General features: G+C 51.3%; 1 protein-coding gene across 8 annotated transcripts in view; it reads left to right on the top strand.

Moving 5' to 3' along the window:
* The window catches only part of RREB1 (ras responsive element binding protein 1), a 132089-nt gene continuing 112416 nt past the window's right edge, over nt 1-19673 (top strand). For 2 of the 8 annotated variants that reach the window (XM_072729182.1, XM_025999397.2), the window contains exon 1: nt 1-61. The gene's annotated coding sequence lies outside the window, so the exon portion shown is untranslated. Of the gene's footprint in view, nt 62-213; nt 351-703; nt 1077-2894; nt 2974-19673 lie in introns of those variants that run through there. The other 6 variants (XM_072729183.1, XM_072729177.1, XM_025999396.2 and 3 more) reach the window with 5 other exon arrangements.

Raw genomic sequence — 19673 nt, 5'->3', positions numbered from 1 at the left:
GCTCAGTAACACGTCCCCAGGAGACTCGCAGGAGCAACACGTGATGTGTCCACTTATCAGGGTGAGAGGGGGAGAGCGAGCCTCGGAGCGTGCGGCCGGGACGCGGGGCGGGGGCCGCGGCGGGGGCCGGGACGACGGTGGGGCGCCGGGGTCGCCAGCTCCTCGCCCACCGCCCTCCCAGCGGGAGGAGAGGAGGAGGGGAAGTGGCTGCGGAGTTGATGAACTTTGCACATCCAGAAACGCCATTTTGATTCCTTTTCCGGAACAAGTTTGCATCTCTCCTCTGCCTCCGCCCGCAGCCCCCCGGCGCCCGCCGCATCATGCCTGGAGCCGAGCGCCCCGGCCGGGCCGTAAGTACGCGCCCGGGGCCCCGGCTGCCGGCCCTCGGGCGGCGGCGGGAGTCCGGGGCGGCGCGGGAGCGACCTTTCAGAGAACTTTTGGGGATGGGGAGGGCGAAGTGTGCGGAGCGCGCTGTACTTTTTTTTTTTTTTTTTTCCTCTTTTTGAAAAAAAAAAACTCGGCGTTTGCCGGAGCCGAGGACCCGAGCGCCCCACGCCGCGCTGCGTGCGCTCGGGGCGGCGGGGCCGGCCGGGGATGAGCCGGGCAGCCCTCTCCCCTCGGGCTGCGCGCCGGGCCGCTCCTCCTCCTCCCCTCCTCCCCCTCCTCCCCCTCCTCCTCCTCCTCCTCCTCCTCCCCTTCCTCCGCTCCTTTTCCCCTTCCCGAGCCGCCGGCTCTGCCAACCAGCTCCCAGCGCGAGCCGCCGCGGCCGCCGCAGCGCCGCGCCGCCGGGAGGGACCTGATGCGCATCCATATTAGCCGCCCGAGCGCAGGAATCCGGCCCGGCCCGCGCCGCCGCGCCCGCCGCGGAATTTATTTTTAACCAGCGCCCCGGGGACTCGGATGGTGCGCGCACGGCCGGCCAGAGACATCTTCCCAGCGCCGCGCTCCATCTTCCGCCCTCTCCCCCCGCGGCATCCACCCCCCCGTGTGGGAGGGGAAACTTCTCTCCTACATACTTTCGAGTCCCGCTCGGGCCGAGGAGCGCGGGGATGACGGCGCCCGCCCGCCGCCGCCAGGTATCCGGGGGTGCCCGCCGGCCCGGGGCGCTCCCGGGGGTGCCCGCGCGGGGCTGCGCGGTGGGAGCATCCGCCGCGCCCTGCGCCGCGGACTTTGATCCTCCCCGCGGACGGCGCCGGCCCGGAGGGGGCCGCGGGCCGCCGTGCGCCCTCCCCCGCTCGCCGCGGCGGCCCCCTCGGGGCCGGGGTCACGCCGCCCCCCGCCGCCGGGCGGCCCCGGGGGGGGAGGAGGGGCGGGCGGGGGCCGGAGCCGCTCCGCGCGTATTGTTCCCCGGCCCTTCCGCTGGCGGTGGACGTGTTTTCGTGGGAGCCATCGGTGTGGAGCGGAGCCTGCATCGCGGGGCGGGGTGGGGGGCGGGGGGCGGGGGGTGGGGGGCCCGGCACCCGGCGCCGTCACGAGCACAGGAAGGAGGCCGGGAGCATCCGAGGCGGGGCCCGCTCCGCCGCCCAGCTGTGCAGCGCGCTCGGAAACTTTTGTCCGCCGCCCGCTGGACCAATTTTCCCCGAGTTCTGGGGCTTCCCTGCCTCCTCCCATCCCGGCCCCGCAGCGCCGAGCTGGGGGAGGATCGGGAGTCGGGGGCGAGGCCGGGCGCCGAGGGGCAGGGGACCGACCCGGGGGCGGGGGCGGGGGCCCCAGGGCAGGGCCGCCCCCCCCTCCCTCCCTCCCTCCCGGTGCCCCGCGCCCCGCGCGCGCGCGCCCCTCCCCGCGCGCGCGCCCCCTCCCCACTCGCGGTCTCTTAGGAAACTGCGACCTTAATGGTTGCTAAGGAGCAGGGGAGGTCCTTCCCGTCGCCGGCCCCCTCCCTGGGAAGCGGCGCGTTTTGTGCAAGGGGCCTGGGGTCGCTCCCCCGGGGCCGGGCGCGCGGGTGCGGGGCGCGGGGGGCGCGGGGCAGCGGGCGGGCGGCTTGACAGGCGCCGCGTGCAGCCCGCGTCCGGGTCCGCGGTGCATCCGTGATGGGTTATAAAAGAGGAGGAAAGTATTTCTCCTTGCTCAGCAGATTTGCCCTCCCTCGCTCCTTACTGGTTAGAAGATAGAACGTGAGCCCAGATCCGGACGAGCAGTTCACATTCCATTACGAAATTCTACACGGCTTCAGAGCCAGCGGCAGCACACATTCGGGGCACTTTGGAGTTTTCTTTCTTTCTTTCTTTCTTTTTTTTTTTTTTTTAATTTTTTTTCTTTTTTGGGGGAGGGGGGAAAAGGGGGATGGTGGTTGGTGGTGGTGCAGAGAGATAGAAGGGCGAATGAAAAAATAAGTTTTTTTCTTTTCTTTTTTTTTTGGTATGCTGAAAAACCTGTCTGTTTCCATCAGTAGGAAAAATTCGCCCCCGTGCTTGTTCTAGGGTGGTTGAGAGGGAAAGCCTCGCCTTTTGAAAGTCAGTGGAAATAAAGTTTGCCTGTTGGATAGGGATGCTGGAAATAGCGAGGTATTTCGGTCTCGAAGAGGAGACTGGAGAGGATTTCTGCACAGGCTGCTGAGCTGCTAATGTGCATCCCATATTTTTGAGGTCTTTTTTCCTTTTAGGCATGAAGCGGTCTGTGCATGCGCATGAGTGTATTCTGAAATGAGTTGAAGGGGAAGGTAGAGAAAAGGGAACTGCAGAGCAAAGGATGGGTTTTGTGAGTGTGGGGTTTTGTTTTGTTTTGTTTTGTTTTCTTCTTCTCCCCATCGCCCTTAAAAGCATCCTCTAGACCTGGTGCTTTTTCGAGTAGGCAGGTATGGTTCTAAGATCTAGTGTAACCCGGAAGTCTGAGCTACAGGCTGGAGTCTTGGCTGAAACTTTTTTTTTTTTTTCTTCCCTCCCTTAAACATTTAGTTCTGTGCTTCCTTCAAGAGTCACACAGAACTTCTGAAGAAATGGGTTCCAAGTTAGTCTTCAAATGATTTATGCATCGGTGAGCCACTAACTAATGTTAGGGGTTGTTTGTTTGTTTGTGTTTTACCTCTGCATTTTGGAGGGAGCTTTCTGGGTCCTGCTTTGATGTGTTTTGAGCTTTGGTTACACTGATGAATTAAACATTTGAATGTCTTTTATCAAGTTTTAAATGTGTGAAAAAACACCTTCCTCTCCCACCCACCCCCACTTTTACAAAAGAAAGGGAGAGAGTCCTTTGATTTAGTTATTTGTTTAGCTTGTGCTCCATTTTAGGTTGTTAATGAACTTGCACTGTTTTTATCATTCTTAAAAATACTGCCAAGCAGGTTGCATTTGGGGAATTTTTTTTTTTTTTTGAAGGATTTGCTGGTTGTATGATAACTTCAGAAACGTTGCTGATGCTTACTGTTACGGGGCATATCGTTCTCTGGGTTTTTCTGGATAACTGCTTAATTTCTCATCAGAAATTCAGAGCCTAAGCCCTATGGCAGACAAGTGTTTGTTATGTGATGGGGAAGATGAGTCTGACTCAGCTGGCACAGGTGGTGCATCCATTCCTAACTATTTACATCATCCAACAAATGACCTTTTGATTGAAGGGTCTTTTATTTTAGATATCTTCAGGCAGACTCCTGAGATCTTATTTGCATCCAACACAGGTATAGAATGTTGAAGGAGAAAAATAAGCCTACCTGGTTCGTGTGCATCTGATCAAGTTGTTTATTGGTTATCTGCTGCTCAGGCAATAGCTAGTTGCCATTATGTGGCTTGCATTTTTACTCTTCAATTTTAAACTGCTGTGTTGATCCACTTCCTCAGGTCAGTTTGGAAATCTTTGCTTGCTGTCCTTATGCTCACTTGTGAACATCATTTATTACCTCTGGCAAGAGAAAATTCCTGGTTCGTGGCGCCAAAAAAATCCTACCCTTTTAGGGTTTTGTGTGACATAATTAATATAAATTTAATTTCTGCAAAAATTGGTTAAACAGGCTCACTAGAAACAGTCAGAAGTGAATCCTTTTGATGTTTCTATTCATTATCCTTCTGAAAAGTAGGTGGTGCTTAAAAGGTCATAGGATAAGGGTTGCTAAGCAGCTAAACAGAAGATGCTAAAATTAACCAGAGCATTTTTGAAAGGGAGTCCTTCCCTGTTTTACATTATTTACTAGATTTAATTAATTTCTGGATCCTCCATGTCCTCTGACCTAGGAAGGTTGGCTGTTGGGTTTGTTTTGTTTTCGTTATCATATTTAAATAATCTCTCTCTTTTGTAAGTGTCTTTTAATTGAAGTTCATGCTCTCTGACCAACTCTGGTGTCAGATGGCAGCTCGTCTGGGCTGACTTCTTGTGTGATACCGGTGTGTGCAGGTTCAGCCCTCCTTCCTGAGGACATACGTGTGTAACATCACTTTACTTCGTTTATTCATAGCAGCTTGTTCAGTTTGTTTTGGAAAATCTAGCTCATCCACAGAGGGATGTCTTACTTTATATATACTCTTTATTAAACAGATTTGCATTCAGAAGGTAGAAATGTAATATAGTATCCAGAGAAAGTCTGCGGTGTAGGCCCTCCTGATAACAGGACAATAGCTGTCTTCCCCCTTTCCTGAGATTAGATTAGGCTTTGATAGGATTCCATCTCCCCACCAGAGTTTATTCAACCCAGTTTTTAATACCATGTAGAAAATAGAATTGTATTAGGTCTGGAGTCTCTTTGGAAGGGTGACCAAATGTAAATAATAATAATAATAATATGATTTACTTCACATTTCTGCTGCAAGTACGTATGAGCATCTCGAAATTGTACAGTGAGATAAAATGGTTGAGGTCTACCTGGAGCCATGGTTGTTAAGCATCATCTCTTGGTTGCAGGGCAAGCCTGCTCTAAGTCAGAGGTTTCCCTGCCTCACCATTGCTTGTGTCCCTCTGACCCACCAGACAGGCAGAGAGTTGACCAATGTTTTTTATTTCCAAATATCGTTAAGAAATTAGATGGCCTCTCTGGGAGGGGGCAGGGTGCATGGGTTCTCTTTTCTCTCTGAGACCTTGAAAGTGATTTTTGAGTAGAAGGAGCCCTGGCCCTCTTCAAAAAGCAGGGGTCAGAGTGTGATTTCCACGCCCCGGGGGGGCCTCCCCATAAATCAGAGGTAAAAGGTGTACCATATGAAACACAGGGGGAGGCATACGATGTGCTTTCTGAAATGCATCACTTATTTTTAATTTCCCCACTCCCCAAGAAGGGAGAGTAGAGAGGAAAACCATCTGCTGTGTTTTCGCCACAACGGAGGTGGCCACACGAGGAAGGTGATGAGGAGTGAGGGAGGCTGACTTTTCATGTGCTGGTCCTGGGCCTCTTGGCACCTTCTGGGTGCTCGCTGTTCCTACGAAGGGAAGCCAGCGTGGAGTGGAGCCGGTGCTTCCCCCCCCTCCCCCCCCCCCCCCCGCCACCCGGGGGTGGAGAGGAAGGGAAGCTGGGAGGAGGGCTGAGGGCGCGGTCTCTTCCAGCCCCTGGTGCATCTTGTTGCCGTCGGTACTCCAGGGGACAGGTGAGCCCGTCTGCGCATCACTGAAGGTGGCGGCCTGTGAATAGGTGCTTCAGACAAAAGAAGTGGGAGAGGGTGGAGATGTTTGCTCAGTGTGATTCAAGCAAGTAATGCTAAGAGAATTTGAAAGCCTCTGTGAAGTCCCCAAGACTGGGGAGACTGGGTACTTGCCTGCCCTTGCAGGATTCACCTGAGGCCTCTCGGACTCCCTGAGGGCGGGTGGTCCTGATAAGGTAGAGAAGGCCCAGGGAACACCACCCCCACCCCCCACCCCTATTCCCACCCCCATTTCTTTGTCAGCCGGCCAGACTGCAGCGAGAAAAAGTCTCAGTGGGGGTAATTAGATAAAGCTTTTAAGTGGCTCTATTTGTTTTTCCCCTGGCTTGCTGAGTATCTCCCCCCCCCCCCTTTTTCAGAGGCCGTGGGGTAGGATGGTCAAAAGAATGTTTGAGACTTAGGGGCTTAATGACTTTTTAAAATTTCAGTGTTGGTGAGGTTGTACCTTTGACAGAGTCTTCACCCTGCTTTTGTGAAGGCCTTGAACCAAAGATTCGGATTTTATCCTCAAAGCAGCAAACACCACGAGGGTTAGGTGGCTGTATTAACCCATTTTACAGCTGTGCCAATTTGCACTCTGGCTGGTAATAAACCCAATCCCAGTCTAGCTCCATACAACACCTGCTTTCTTAACGTCAGCTTAGCCTCAGAACACTGAGCCTTAAGTATGTGCCTCTGTGTGTGTTTTAAATGAGACCAGATCCTTTTCACAGTAATTCTGTGTTGAATGTGAAGATGTAAGGCGATTAAAAAAGAAACTTTTTACCTTTTGGCACATGTCTGTTGACAAATGTGATCATACACATTTTTTTTTTTTTTTTGGTCAGTAGATTTTCTACCTCCTGGAATTGTTGTAAGGATAATAAATGTTGCAGAAACTCAAAATCTATATATGGAAGAAAGTGGTATATTTTGAGCTCAGGAAGCTTTGTGGGTATCCACTCTGGATTTCCTTTCCAGAATTGTGCACGACTCCAGGACTTCAGGCGAAATTTGCCTAGGGGTTTCTGTTCAAATTGAGGAAATGCAGCACTTTCTTTTTGCTTTGGGTGCCCAGAGAGACCAACAGAACTAGACCAGTTTTTCTTAATGAAGTTCACTTAGGGGTGGATTTTAAGGACAAGGCAAGTCGTCCTCGTCGTTGTAAGTTTTGGACTCACCCTTTAAAGCAGTGGTTCTCAGAGTTGGCGGTTTGCCCCCAGGGGCATTTGGCAATGTCTGGAGACTTTTTTTTTTTTGATTGCCTTGCTCGGGGGAGGGGTGCTACTGGCCTTCAGTGGGAAGAGGCCAGGGATGCTGCTTACCCATCCCACAGTGCACCGGATGGCCTCACAACAAAGAATTACCCAGTCCAGAATGTCAGTGGGTAGGTGGAGGTTGAGAAAGCCTGCTTTAAAGGTACAGCAGTCGTGGCCTGTGTCCTATGTGCAGGGAGCCTGGGTGTCCTCAGCGTAGTGCACGTGATCTGTTGGGAGATCTGAAATTTCATAAAGCAAGTAAGCTCCTATTACATGCCTGTAAGGTACCATGGTTGGCACCTTCAAGGGGTCACAGAGAATTTGGGGTTGGGGAAAACACGAAGTGGCGTGAAACATATTTAAAAACCCGATAGTAAATAAAAGTTCTAGAACTCATCTGCTTCTAAAACAAACCAGATTCGTTGGCACTGGGACGCTGTTCCGAGTCACTTCTTCAGTTATTGGGAAACTCGCTCTGTTGTTGTCATCTGCCAGTTTTCTCTCCTGTTTTAAGTTATGTTGGAGTGTATTCCCCTCTACCCCCCCCCCCCAAGTGTTCAAACTAGCCTTTACTCGCTTGACAGTCAGGGTTTCTGCACTTGTAAGTGCAGAAGTCTCCCTCGTTTTGTCAAGTTTTTTGCAAAATTCTTACATAACTCTCCACCCTTTTTACAGGGCAGCTTTTGGGAACGGGTCTTGTGTCCATACATCTCCTCCTGAGGGGGTGGCTGGCAGGCTGGTGCCGAAGCTGGGAGGGTGGGGAGGGAACGTGGGGGAAGGACACGGGGTTACTTTTACGTTCTTCGGGCTCCTGGGTCTCCCCATACTAGTTGTTCCTTTAACTAGTTGAGTTGAACAAAATGTGGTTTACAGACCTGAAACTATCTCCTCAGCCCAGAAAAGTCTAGGATAGTGACCAGAGTGATCTTGTAGCCACAGGTGTCACTTGCCTGACCTCTGTTACATCCCCCCTACCCCAACTCCAGGCCTTAGCCACACAGGCAGAAGGTGAGGAGCCCAGGAGGAGGCAGGAAGAGAGGGGAGAGTGCATTCCAGAAAGGGAAGGGCTGGCTGCCTATGTGCCAGTAGCTTTGGCCCTAAGACGGCCTGGGCTCCCACTGACCTTACAGAAACACTCTCACAGGTAGCTTTTTTTTTTTTTTTTTTTAAGATTTTATTTATTTATTCATGAGAGACACAGAGGGAGAGGCAGAGACACAGGCAAGGGAGAAGCAGGCTCCATGCAGGGAGCCTGATGTGGGACTCGATCCTGGGACTCCAGGATTATGCCCAGGGCTGAAGGCAGTGCTAACTGCTGGGCCACCCGGGCTGCCACCCCCCCCCCCTTTTTTTTTAAACATCCTAAACCCCGTGGGTAGACAGTAAGCATCTGTTCACATCTGTTTGTGCTGCTCTTGCTCAGGGACCTGCTCTGAAGCCACCTTGGCTTCCTGTACCAGGAGCCGTGGATTCAGGTGTTTATCTGCCCTCCCCTCTGGCCTGTAAACCGGCAGCTCCCTGCCCTCTGTCTCCATTTACAGCTTTTCCTAAGCCCGAACCCTTTTGTCGCTGGGCTCACCTGCAGGTGTCCCAGAGGTGACTTGTAAAAATAAAAGTCCTCTCCCTCACTTCTGGAAGGTGCTCTAAAACGCACCGTGCACCCAGCCTCCCGTCCAGGAAGCGCTTTGCCATCCTCACTTGCATCTGTCTTGGCCCCTAAGTCCAGCGATCAGACCCTCCCGGAAACTTCTCTCTGGTCGGACTCTGGCCTTGGCTCGGCGAGGCCCTGACCTCAGGTCCTCAGCGTGTCGCCAACACCTCCTCAGTTAGCCTCCCGCTGCCCGCGCTGCCCTGCTCCGGCTCATCCTCTGCTCTGCTCCGAAACTCAAGCTGCACATGGTGTTTGCCTGCTGAAAAACATCTCTTGGCTCCCTGTTGTCTACAGGAAGAAATCCAAACTCCTCTACTTGGCACCCGAGGACCTTCATCATCAGCTTCCAGACTGTCTTGCTACTTTCAGCTCCTGCCACTTTTCTGCGCCACTGACGCACTGAGTGATTTCTGACCGTCTCCGCGTCCGTCCGTGTGGGTTGTTCACTCGGGCTCATCCTCATCTCCTTCTAGCAGATGGCCTTTCTCAGCTCTTCTTCCAAGAACACTCTAGAAACCACCTCTTGCAGGGAGAATCGGGTCCTCCATCCAGAGTCACTCCTACCTCCTTCTCTCCAGTCTGTCACAGTGGACCTTGTTGACGGGTTTTCCCCACCTCGAGAACAGGGAGGGACTTTTCTGATTTTTCCAACCTTCTGTACCCAGCTCAAGGATTGCAAAGTATGTCGATTGGATCTATTTTTCTAATACAAAAGTGAGAGCTTTTGGGGAAGCGCACATATAATTTCGTAGCTGGGTCCTAAATATCAGCACAGATTGAGAGAAGGAAACAGATGTAAACTTGAGTGTTTAGCACAGCCGTCCTGCAGAGATTTGGTGTTAACGTGTGCACTGCTGGAAAAGAATTTAGAATTACAGAAATGGTAAAATAAAAACTTTGCTCAGCTTAATTTACTCGAAATTAAAGAGAAAAAAAAAAAATCTTTGTTAATGCCTGATTGCACTAGAAGCTGTCTCACTAGGGCCCTTACTAATTATAACCACTTTTCATGGCTCTTGGTTTGAAGTTTATATTAAATAGGAGAGATGGGCACACAGATCAAAGACCAAAATCATTTCAGAGCTCCAACGTGTGGGCCCATTTTCTCTGCTTAGTTAGATTTTTGTTTCATTAGTGGTATGAGTTAATAGGAGTGTTGGTCTGTGTATAATTTAACTTTTCTTTTTTCCGTTACTCCTTGGATTTAAAACAAAATACCAAACCAGAAACCTACGGGGCGTAGCTCTTGCTCTATTTGTGTGTGCGTGTGTGCATGTGTACAATATCCGTACATGATAGAAGTTGATTAGAGATCAGTCTTATAGAAAGAAACTTTCCACCGTTTTAGGGCAGCCTCATTTATGCTGAGACCTTACTCTTTTTAAAAACCCGCTTCTGAATACACAAAACCACCTCAAGTTGTTTAGGTTTCTTTTAAAAGAAGTATATACAGCTTGAGAAATAGGGGAGATACCAGAAAGATTGGGTCCGAGAGAAATGTTTTGCTTATGGACCCTTTTGTACCTGAAGAATGTTTTTAAACCGCATAGTGGGAGGTCTTGATACCTTTTATTACAAGATGAAATCCTAGTTGATTAAAAATACATTCCTACCTTTAAATATTCCTGTTGTGCTTACCCAATAACTAGAGTTTTTAGGCTCATCTGGTAGATACATTCCGATAGAATAGTCTAACTCTTACATTTCTCTAGGAGGCTTGTATAGTTTCTTCTCCGATATGGAAAACACATCTCTTAAAAGTCGTTTCTCTTCCACCTTATGGCTTTTAATTGTTGTTTTGAGGGATAATTATATGAAACTGTTTAGTGAACATCTCAAACAGGTTTCCCATGATTTGGTTAGTTAATCCTATATTGGATTAAACTATTCTTAAAATTTTAAACTGAGTATAATTTAAAAGAGGCTTAACGTGTACATCTCTAGACTTAATTTGTTTTTAAATCATGAAAGTAAGGTTTCAGAGAACTATTGGTTGTTTAAGAGCTTAGTAAAGCTTCACAGGCCCCTTTTCCTAGAATATTTTATCACGTTGGAGTCAGTATCAGACCCAATCTGCTGTTAGAAAACAGTTTTTCGGGGCCCCTGGGTGGCTTAGTGGTTGAGCATCTGCCTTTGGCTTAGGTCGGGATCCCGGGGTCCTGGGATCGAGTCCTGCATCGGGCTCCCTGCCAGGAGCCTGTTTCCCCCTCTGCCTGTGTCTCTGCCTCTCTCCTGTGTGTCTCATGAATAAATAAAGTCTTAAAAAAAAGTTTGCACCCCCAAATTTGCAAACGTCATAGCATTGAATTTTTTTTTTTTTTTTTGATATTTGCAGATCTTTATTTTACTTTTATTTAGTACTTGAATGTATGCTATGCGAAGGCTGCAATAAATACCGGGAGTGCCAGTATGAGTAAGAGAGAGTTGCTATAGCTTCACAGAGGTTGGAAAATACCTGTTAAGCCACTAAGTCATGTACTTCTATGCCAACTGCTAGCAGTAAAATTGAATAAGAACGTGTGTTGGGGGGGCGGTAGGATGGAGGATACTGGGAGGCAGGTCAAGGAAGGCATCCCATGGAGCTAATATCTGAAGGATGGTGGAGGGAGGGAAAGAGTGTGTTGGAGCACAGCTTATACAAAGGCCCTTAGGTTGGAGGGGAGGGGTGTGTGCCCACCGAAGCGAGAGAAACGCAGAGAGTGTGTGGAGGGAAAAAAAAGACGCGGAAGGAATGAATGACAGCACGATGAAGTAGGTGAGTGGCTTCAGCACCCTCTTTGTAGCCCACAGGTATTTGGAGGTCTTCTTAGGAACTTCAAGGGTGTTAGGCCAAGGAATGACACCATGAGATTAGATTTGCATTTTTAAAGATTGTTCCTGCTCAGAGTGGGGGATAGACTAGACTGCAAGGAAGCTACTATTTTGCCTTCCATCTGCAAGATCAGTTAGAAGCCTGTTTTTTTTTTTAAAAAAAAGTTGAAAACCAGTGCTGGCTTGGGTATGGTGGCCACAGAGGTGGGGAGCCTGGGAGGCTTTGATCGAGATCTAAGTGGCTGGAAGGACTCTGCTACTGGGTGGGGGTAGCATGGGGGCGGGGAGGGAGAGAGATGGCTTCCAGGTCTCTGGCCTTTGTAGTGGACGAGAGGGGGGTGCCTTTCTCTGAGATCAGAATGCTGGATGAAACAAGGTTTATAAACACGGTACGTCCCCTGTTCTTTAAAGAGGGATTTTTATGGTCTTTAATACTTTCAGCACCTTCTCTGCTTGTACTGTTTTCATTGGTTAAAACGTACACACCTGGCATGGGTAGAGCCTGAAAAGTACAACTATATTAAAAAAAAAAAAGTGAGAAGTGGAAACAAATGACTGGCTTCTTCCTCCCCCACCCCCACCTTCCTTCTTTCCTTTTAATTTCCTGATACCAGAAGGAAATGGAAGATTTTCTTGTAGATGGCCTGAGCTTCTGAATGATTTTCAGATGGGATCCGCAGCTAAATCTTCAGAGCATTTATGTGTCTGTCTGTTTTGGTGAGGTGTTGGACTTGAGAGCACGGGGCTCAGGGCAGGAGGCTTTGGGCACGAACTCTCCCAGTTGCACGAGCCTCTGACACGGGTGCCAGGACTCCCTCACGACCTGATTTTCCAGCGTCTTCCTTGCTTTCCCAGGGGACACTTGACCCTCTGCATGTCTTCAAACTCGGTCAGTATTTTTGCTCGCCCGGTAATCTGTGTGAAAACAAAGTTCATTCCGCAAGCGAAACTTGCTCTTGGATCTCCTGTGTGCTGGGCTTCCCACTAGATCCGTGGGTGTCAGAGGGAGGGACCTAATCCCTGCCGCGGGGCACGGAGCTCGTCCCCACTGATTGTCTGGCCTCTACCTGAACACCTCTGCTGATGGCAGACCTGCTTCCCCCAGAACGACCTTGGGGTTTTACTGCGTTAATTAACTTATTTTTTTTTCTTAATGCACACAAATCTTTCTGGAACAAGATAGAAGGTGACGTGTTTTCCACTGGGTTGGTAAAAATTAGAAGCTGGAGTGCAGGCGTGCTGCCTCTTGCAGTGTGACCGTCGGAGCGCCAGCCCGAATGTTGCCCTCGGTGACTTTGCCCCGCACCTGCCAGTGCAGGGGGCACTGGCTGCCTCCCTTGCCGGCCCAGCCATTCCAGTGTGTGAGCTGGGGCTCCATCCTGGGGGATGATCTCCCAGCAGAGTGTTAGTGCGCTTGACTGTGGGTGATGCTTTTCTGATGTCATACACATGATTCATCAAAGCCTCAGGTGGTGAGTCCTTAGCATGTCCCAAAGATGCTTCCTTTTTTATGGTTTCTGTCTTGACCAACATAACCTGAACATCCCCGGGGGCCCCAGACCCATGCCGGGGGTAACAGGATTCTCCATCTCTTGCTCAGGAGCTTGGGTGTTTCTGCATCACTGTGACCATAAATCCCACTAGAAGTGTGGTGTCCACCACACTTTGTTCCAGCCCTATATTTGATAAGATGAATAAGTTTTTAGGGTCCAAAAAAACAAAAACAAAAAAAAGGCGAAAGAAAACCCAAAGACCTGGCCCTGTCCTGCTTCTTTCCAGTTGAAAACTTGGTAAGGAGATGCTGAAACCTTTAAAAGCTGGGTGTGAGCATATTCTTTTGAATATTTAAATCTTCGGGTACTTTTGCAAAAACTCTGTCTTCTAGCCTCACTGTGAGGTGTGGATTTGGAGGTCTAACAAGAAGTTTGCTGCCAAATACAGCTTACTCTACATAGTGGCCTTGTGATTAATATCCAGAATTGCTTGTCAGTTGTATAGTCAGTGGCCAATTTCTGGTGACAAACAGATTACGGTCTCGCTTTTGGATAGCTCATCCGTAACTGCAGACAGTGATGACAATGCACACTGTCTCTCGGGCAGTTTCTTTTTCTTTTTTCTTTTCTTTTCTTTCTTCTTCTTTCTTCTTTCTTCTTTCTCTTTTTTTTTTGCAGTTGGTTTTTCCTTCAACCAGTTGTGTATTTGCATCCTGCTGCTGCTGGGTGGCGTGAGGTTCCCTAGGTGTTGGGGTGTTGGAATGTCCCCTCTAATATATCCCCTTCTGGATGTATTAGACCGTCTGCTGTGTTCAGATTAAGTGGATGAAAGTATAATATATTTTATGTAAAGCTCCTTGAAGAGGTTGGTGAAACAAGTTAATAAAGAAATACATGCTTTGGAATCTTAATGAGCTTTCCTCCGAGCATGTCCACGTGCTGTCAGTAAGGGCAGGCTGTGGGATGTTCTTAAGGCTGCCTGTGATCTGTCCCTTCATGCTGAACCCACAGCTTGCTAAGAATGTGGCATTGGGATGGGTGCTGCGAAGAGGACTTTCTCCCTGGGAACAGGTGAGTCCCAGGAGCAATCGGTCACATCCTGTCAGGGCAGTAGGTTGCACCTCTTCTCATTTTCATTGTTGTTTTTGTTTCCTTTTTTGAGCAGTGCTTGATGTTGGTGTGGGTGGCGATCATGGCGTGTGGGTTGGTTGAGGCTTGCTTTTTGTCAGTCCACTGGAGAGTCGATGGTGTGCGGTCACGTTCCACGTGTGGCATCCTCAAGAAAAAGCGGGGTGTGGGGGCGTGTACGTATCTCGGGGAGGTAGCGCCGGCAAATTATTATATTTAGAGACTGTGATCACAGTGGCCCGGCAGCTTTATTTCATTGTTATCTCTCTAGTGCCTGGAATCTTGGAAGGGCTTCTGTGGCTGGCCAGGCCTGGGAAGTCTGCTGATGGCTGGTGCTGCCGCCCCTGTCTGTGCACAAGGCTGCGGACAGAGAAACCCACCCTTCAACGGCAGGAACTGAGATGTGGTCATTCGCAGCACAGAGGAGTCTACCTAGGGTGCATTTAAAAGTTCAACAGACCGCATTTGGCTTATAGACCACCTTTGATGAAACACATCGCCAGTCAAGGCCCGCCTGTGTTTGCTTTAAATCAGCCAAGCCAGACGTTAAGTCTTTCAGTTTCTCTTCTGCCCCCGCTAGACGTGATCATGACTCCATTCTGATAACAAAAATCTCAAGTCATTCCACTTTAATTCCCACCCTTTTTCGGTTGTTAGCCTCTTCACGTGGGGAAACTCTGGGAGCAGCGGCACTAACATGTTACATTTATTGAGCATGTACTAGTAACCATTGTCCTAAATTCTTGACCCGGATCATCTCATTCATTCCTGACAAAGACTCTTTGACCCTGTGATGTAGGTCAGTTATCCGCGTTATTTGGGTGTGGAAATGCAGACCCAGAGCGGCAACCGGCTCGTGGGAATCAAACTGGGCAGCCTGGGTCCCGAACCCACGCTTGAAGCCACTACTAAACTACCTCCCGTAGCGACACACTATATTCATCAAATAAACATCCCCTGCAGCCTGCCGTGTGCAGAGCCCTCTGGTACCCCACCGAGGGGAAGAGTGTGCAAGAACAAGCATGTGACAGGGTTGCTGGCTTCTGGAAATAGCAGGTTTTCTGGCATTTGACAAGATGAGCTAGATAGACCGTGACTTCATGGAAGATCAGGAGGGGAGATGTGTGATTGCTGAGGTGAGAGGCTCGCAGAAGTGGTGTTGGTTCACAGATCAGCTGGAGGGAAGTGGCTGTCCCCAGAGCCTCCGGCTGCCACTGTAGGAAAGACCCAGGGGTGAAGCCCTGGACAGATCTTTCCAGAAGATAAAATGTCCCCCAAGTCTCCCTTAGAGAGTTTCCCACTGGAAACTTTCACCTGGTGAGGGATGCCCCCAAAGTGAAAGAGCGTGGGCTTGGACTTGAGGCTTCTGCAGGTCCTTCGTGTGCTGATGGTGGGGCGCGTGCCTGTGTCTCAGGTTCTTTCTCGTGGACGCCCATTCTCAACCTCACTAAACGTGCTTGAGCTCTGCTTCAAAGCAAGAGTAGCATGTGGGCCACTTTTGAAGAGCCTGGAAACTCAGCTCTGTAGTCAGTGGAGTGTTGCTTTGGGTTCTTGTAGGGGCCAGTGCCTTGAAAACGGGTCCCGTGTTGTTGTCTGTTAAAATGGGTTGTCATTTAATATATAAATTCAAGATTTTGCCTCACGGTGTCAGAGTTCAGGACGGGTGACCTAAGGGCAACTAGTGAAGTGTGACCTGTGGCAACTAGTGAAGTCTAACTACTGACCTGATCTTAAAATTTGCCCGTAATCAAGGCGGGGGTAGCCTTTGGGACCTATTGGCCTTTCGATGCTTTGCTTTTTCGGCAGTAGGAGCCCTGTGGACTGGAGGGCAGTGATAGAAGGATGTCCTGTCCCCCTTAGGATGTTGTTGGGATGGCGGTCACCAGGGTGCGTTATCCTGCCCTCCCTGGGGGTGCCAGAGCAAGTTATGGGAACTCACAGATCTCAAATTGCAGTGAGCACTTGATAGTCTGTTTCCTGTTTCCGGTGGGTCTTTGGAGAAGGATTGTTTTGAAATTGGTAACAAATAGAAAATTTCATCCTTTTGTGCCACTGGCTCAGTTATAACTGAGCTGTCTTCTGTTTACTGGTGTTGTCATCATCGTCCTCATCATCATCTTACACTCGTGGCACTTTGATGATGATGATGATGATTGGTGATGGTGAAACCAATCTTATGCTCGTGGCACTTTGATGATGGTGATGGTGAAACCCATCTTATGCTCGTGGCACTTTGATGATGATGATGATGGTGATGGTGAAACCCATCTTATGCTCGTGGCAGTTTGGGTTTCAGGAGAAGAGCAGAGGCAAGAAGTCTGGATTGGGAGACCAGTGCCCAGCTCCATTTCACGTCTGTGGGATACCACCGGCAGCTGCCCTGCACTGAGGGTAGGCATCACCTCTCGGATGCTCTCCCTGGGTACTAGGCTCCAGGGGCGCAAGGATGGGTAAAACACCTGCCGTAACACTCACCAGTTCATCCCAGCTGGCAGGGACACCGGGGGAGGCAGGGGACCTGGGAGTGAGAAGTGGCGGGGGAAGAGGAAGCGATGTCTTCAGATGTGAAGGGCTGGCATGCAGAGAACCAAGTGGGAAGGGGAAGCGGACTCCTAGGCAAACGACAGTGTGAAGTACTGGCCCCAGAGGACACAGTGAGGAGGTTTATTTGGGGCCAGGGTAGGGCGGGAAGGAGAGCATGGCTGGAGGAGAGGGTTGGGAGGGTTGAGCGGAGTTGTGCACGAGAGGGGTGTTCAGATGGGATTCTGGAAAAATAGTCGGGCTCCGGTGTGTAGGCAGCGGTGAGCGATCACACGCTTTGAAGCGTGGCCACGATGGGAGTGTGAGCGAAAGAGCACTGCTAACCCTTGAGAAGAATGAGGCGGTGGAGGAGATGACACGTCCAGTGAAGTGCAGGATGAACTTGGAATCTGGTGCTGCGTTAACAGAGCAATTTATTCTACGTCCCCTCCTCGACCCCCAAGAGATTTTTTTCCACCCTGGTTGTCGTGTGGGCTGCCCCCTGAAGGCTGAGGTGACCTCAGGGAGGTAAGATCTTCATTCCAGCAAGTGGAACTCAGGTCAGCGACGTCACCTCCCTCAGTTGTATTTTACTCATTGGTACTTACCGAAGCTCATCAGGTAGTGGAATTAGAGGAGAGGGCGCCTTCTCTGCCTCTGGGGGTGGGCACTGGGAGTGGGGACTGCTCACGCTAGCGTTGTAATCACCAGTCTGTCAGCTGGCAGTGAGTGGGCCCAGGAGCCGGCCGAGGGCTAGCTCCTTTGCAGTCCGGATGACCCCGGGGGTGAGGGTTTTGGAGGCTGAAAGCTGCTGTTGGAAGTTGTTTGTTCCTTTTTTTTAAAAAAAAATTTTTTTTAAAGATTTTATTGGGCAGCCCCGGTGACTCAGCGGTTTGGCACCCACCTTCAGCCCAGGGCGTGATCCTGGAGTCCCGGGATCGAGTCCCACGTCGGGCTCCCTGCATGGAGCCTGCTTCTCCCTCTGCCTGTGTCTCTGCGTCTCTCTGTGTGTGTCTCTCATGAATAATTAAATAAAATCTTTTTAAAAATGAAAAAAAAAAGATTTTATTTATTTATTCATGAGAGACAGAAAGAGGCAGAGACACAGGCAGAGGGAGAAGCGGGTCCTCACGGGGAGCCCAATGCGGGACTCGATCCCAGGACCCCGGGGTCACACCCTGAGCCGAAGGTGGACGCTCGACCACTGAGCCAGCCAGGCGCCCCCTCTTCTGAGGTTTTCAGAGCCCCCCACCCTCTGGGGAGGGCATGTCCCATTCTGTGTATGTGGCTTGATGCATTTCAGAGCCGGTGCCAATTGACTGAGGGACCCGGCAAGAGAGTCGTGAACGATGTGAGCAGCCCCCTCGATTCTGGAGGTGGGACACAACACGGACCTTAAAGGCACTCATTCCTGTGCCCTAAAACTGATTTTTCTGGGTTACAGCCCTCCAAGCTGCGGGCTGCCTCCTGTTCCATTTTGTTTCTGCGCACGTTCTCTCATTGGTGCTGGGTGCGAGCTGGTGAGAGTGGGGTGCTGGCCCGCTTTGGTGGGGCTTTGGGGGGCCGGGCGGGGGGCATGGTGGGGGGCATCTTCCTTGTGCCCAGGGGGACAGCCCGGGCACAGCGGGTTAGGGAAGGAGCGCACTGGGTGCCCGTGGGCCTTGCGCTGGGCGGTTGCGTGTGCTCCCGCACGGATGCCCGGTAGTCTTTATTCTCCTCTTTTTAGGGACAGGAAGCTGAGGCTTAGCGGTGCTCGGGTTTCATGCAGCTAGTGTCAGACCGCTGGGAAGCTTTCTGCTCTGGCCTCTCCCAACTGTCTTAAGGGACCTTCTTTTGTTACACAAAATCGCGTCACACCTTGGTACCCGGAGAGCTCCGAGCCATTGGTCCTGAACCTTGATTTGACTCATTTGTCTGGACTCTTCAACAGTGAGCTTGGGTTTGAGCATAACCGGCATCCGATGGGGCCGGCTCCCTGCCCTGAGGATGCCGTCGCCCTTGCCTTTGGTTTCACCCTGCCTGTGGGCCGCAGGCCTAGAGCCGGTGGAGGGCTGAGGTCCAGGCAGGAAAGGGCAGGTGGGGGCTGGAGTTCCGGGTGATGATTTGGGGCTGAGGACCCTGTGGGGTGGAGGCCCATCTGGGGTGGGCTGGGGCGGGATTGGAGGGAGTGTCAAGGCTTTGAGCGGAGCAGTGACAGGTTGGCCTGAGCTTTGGAGACGGCAGCAGAAGGGGGAGCGAGACTGTGTCCGTGCGATGGGTGGCTGCTGTGGCTCACTTTGCTCCTGGGTTCTGGCCCGGGGCAGCTGGTACAGGATGAGCGGTGCTCAGGACCTCTGCGGTGCCTACAGCCCGGGAGTGATGTGTACACACAGGGAGGCTTCATGCCTCCGCAGCCGTAGACTTGTTTAAAAGCTGCATGACATACCCTGGCTTAATATTTGACTTCTAAGTTACCACCTCCAGATGAGCCGCCCTCAGGAGGGTGATGGGTCAAAGGGAGGGTGTCCAGGGGAGCAGGAGACCCGGTCGGTAGAAGGTTTTGGTTCAGATTCTGCTCTGTCCCTCCCGGGGGCTTGTTCGCCAAAGCTCTGTGTCATGTGTATGATGTTGGCATAGTGGCTGGTATGTCACTAGCACTGGTTTACTTACTGACTGTGGGGCCCGAGAGCACACGTGCGTCCAGGTGTGCGGACACCTGGCCCCAAGGACCTGAGCCTGTCTCCCAGTCCCACCCTTGCCAACCTGGTTTGCAGGGCTGGGGCCTCCTTCCTAGGTTCCTGGTGAGAGAGAGAGGCTGGTGCTGTCTGCTGCAGCCCGTAAGGATGCAGGGATGCTCTCACCTGCCCTCACTGGTGGGGGAAAGGAGGTCTGGATGAGCTTCCCTGATATTTCCCCCATATCATTTTCACCCCTCGTGGCCAACATGTCTGCTGTAGAAACCTGCAAAGTCTGGAGCCCTCACCAGCCTTTTCTCTGCTCTTCAGCCGTCTGCTGAGGCTGGTAGTGCCTGAAAGAGCGGCCGCCAGGAGCCAGAGCCTGCACCTCACACATACACACACACACACACACACACACACACGCACGCCAGATGCCACCCCTACAGGCTCAGAGTCGGTGGGTCTGTCATTTCACATCCACTTGCCTCTGATCCCGCTCAGTGGACACACTCAGCACCTGTGTTGGGAGCAAAGCACTCCTGGCTCCTACCCGGATGTGGCCTCCCAGCTCTTTCTCCTTTGAGCTCTGGCCGTGGGGATGCCGTCCTTGTCCCGCTCCC

Source organism: Vulpes vulpes, chromosome 12 (assembly GCF_048418805.1).
Source record: "Vulpes vulpes isolate BD-2025 chromosome 12, VulVul3, whole genome shotgun sequence".
Classification (NCBI taxonomy): Eukaryota; Metazoa; Chordata; class Mammalia; order Carnivora; family Canidae; genus Vulpes; species Vulpes vulpes.
The sequence above is the reverse complement of the archived record's forward strand: the minus strand, read 5'-3'. Positions and strand labels throughout refer to the sequence as shown.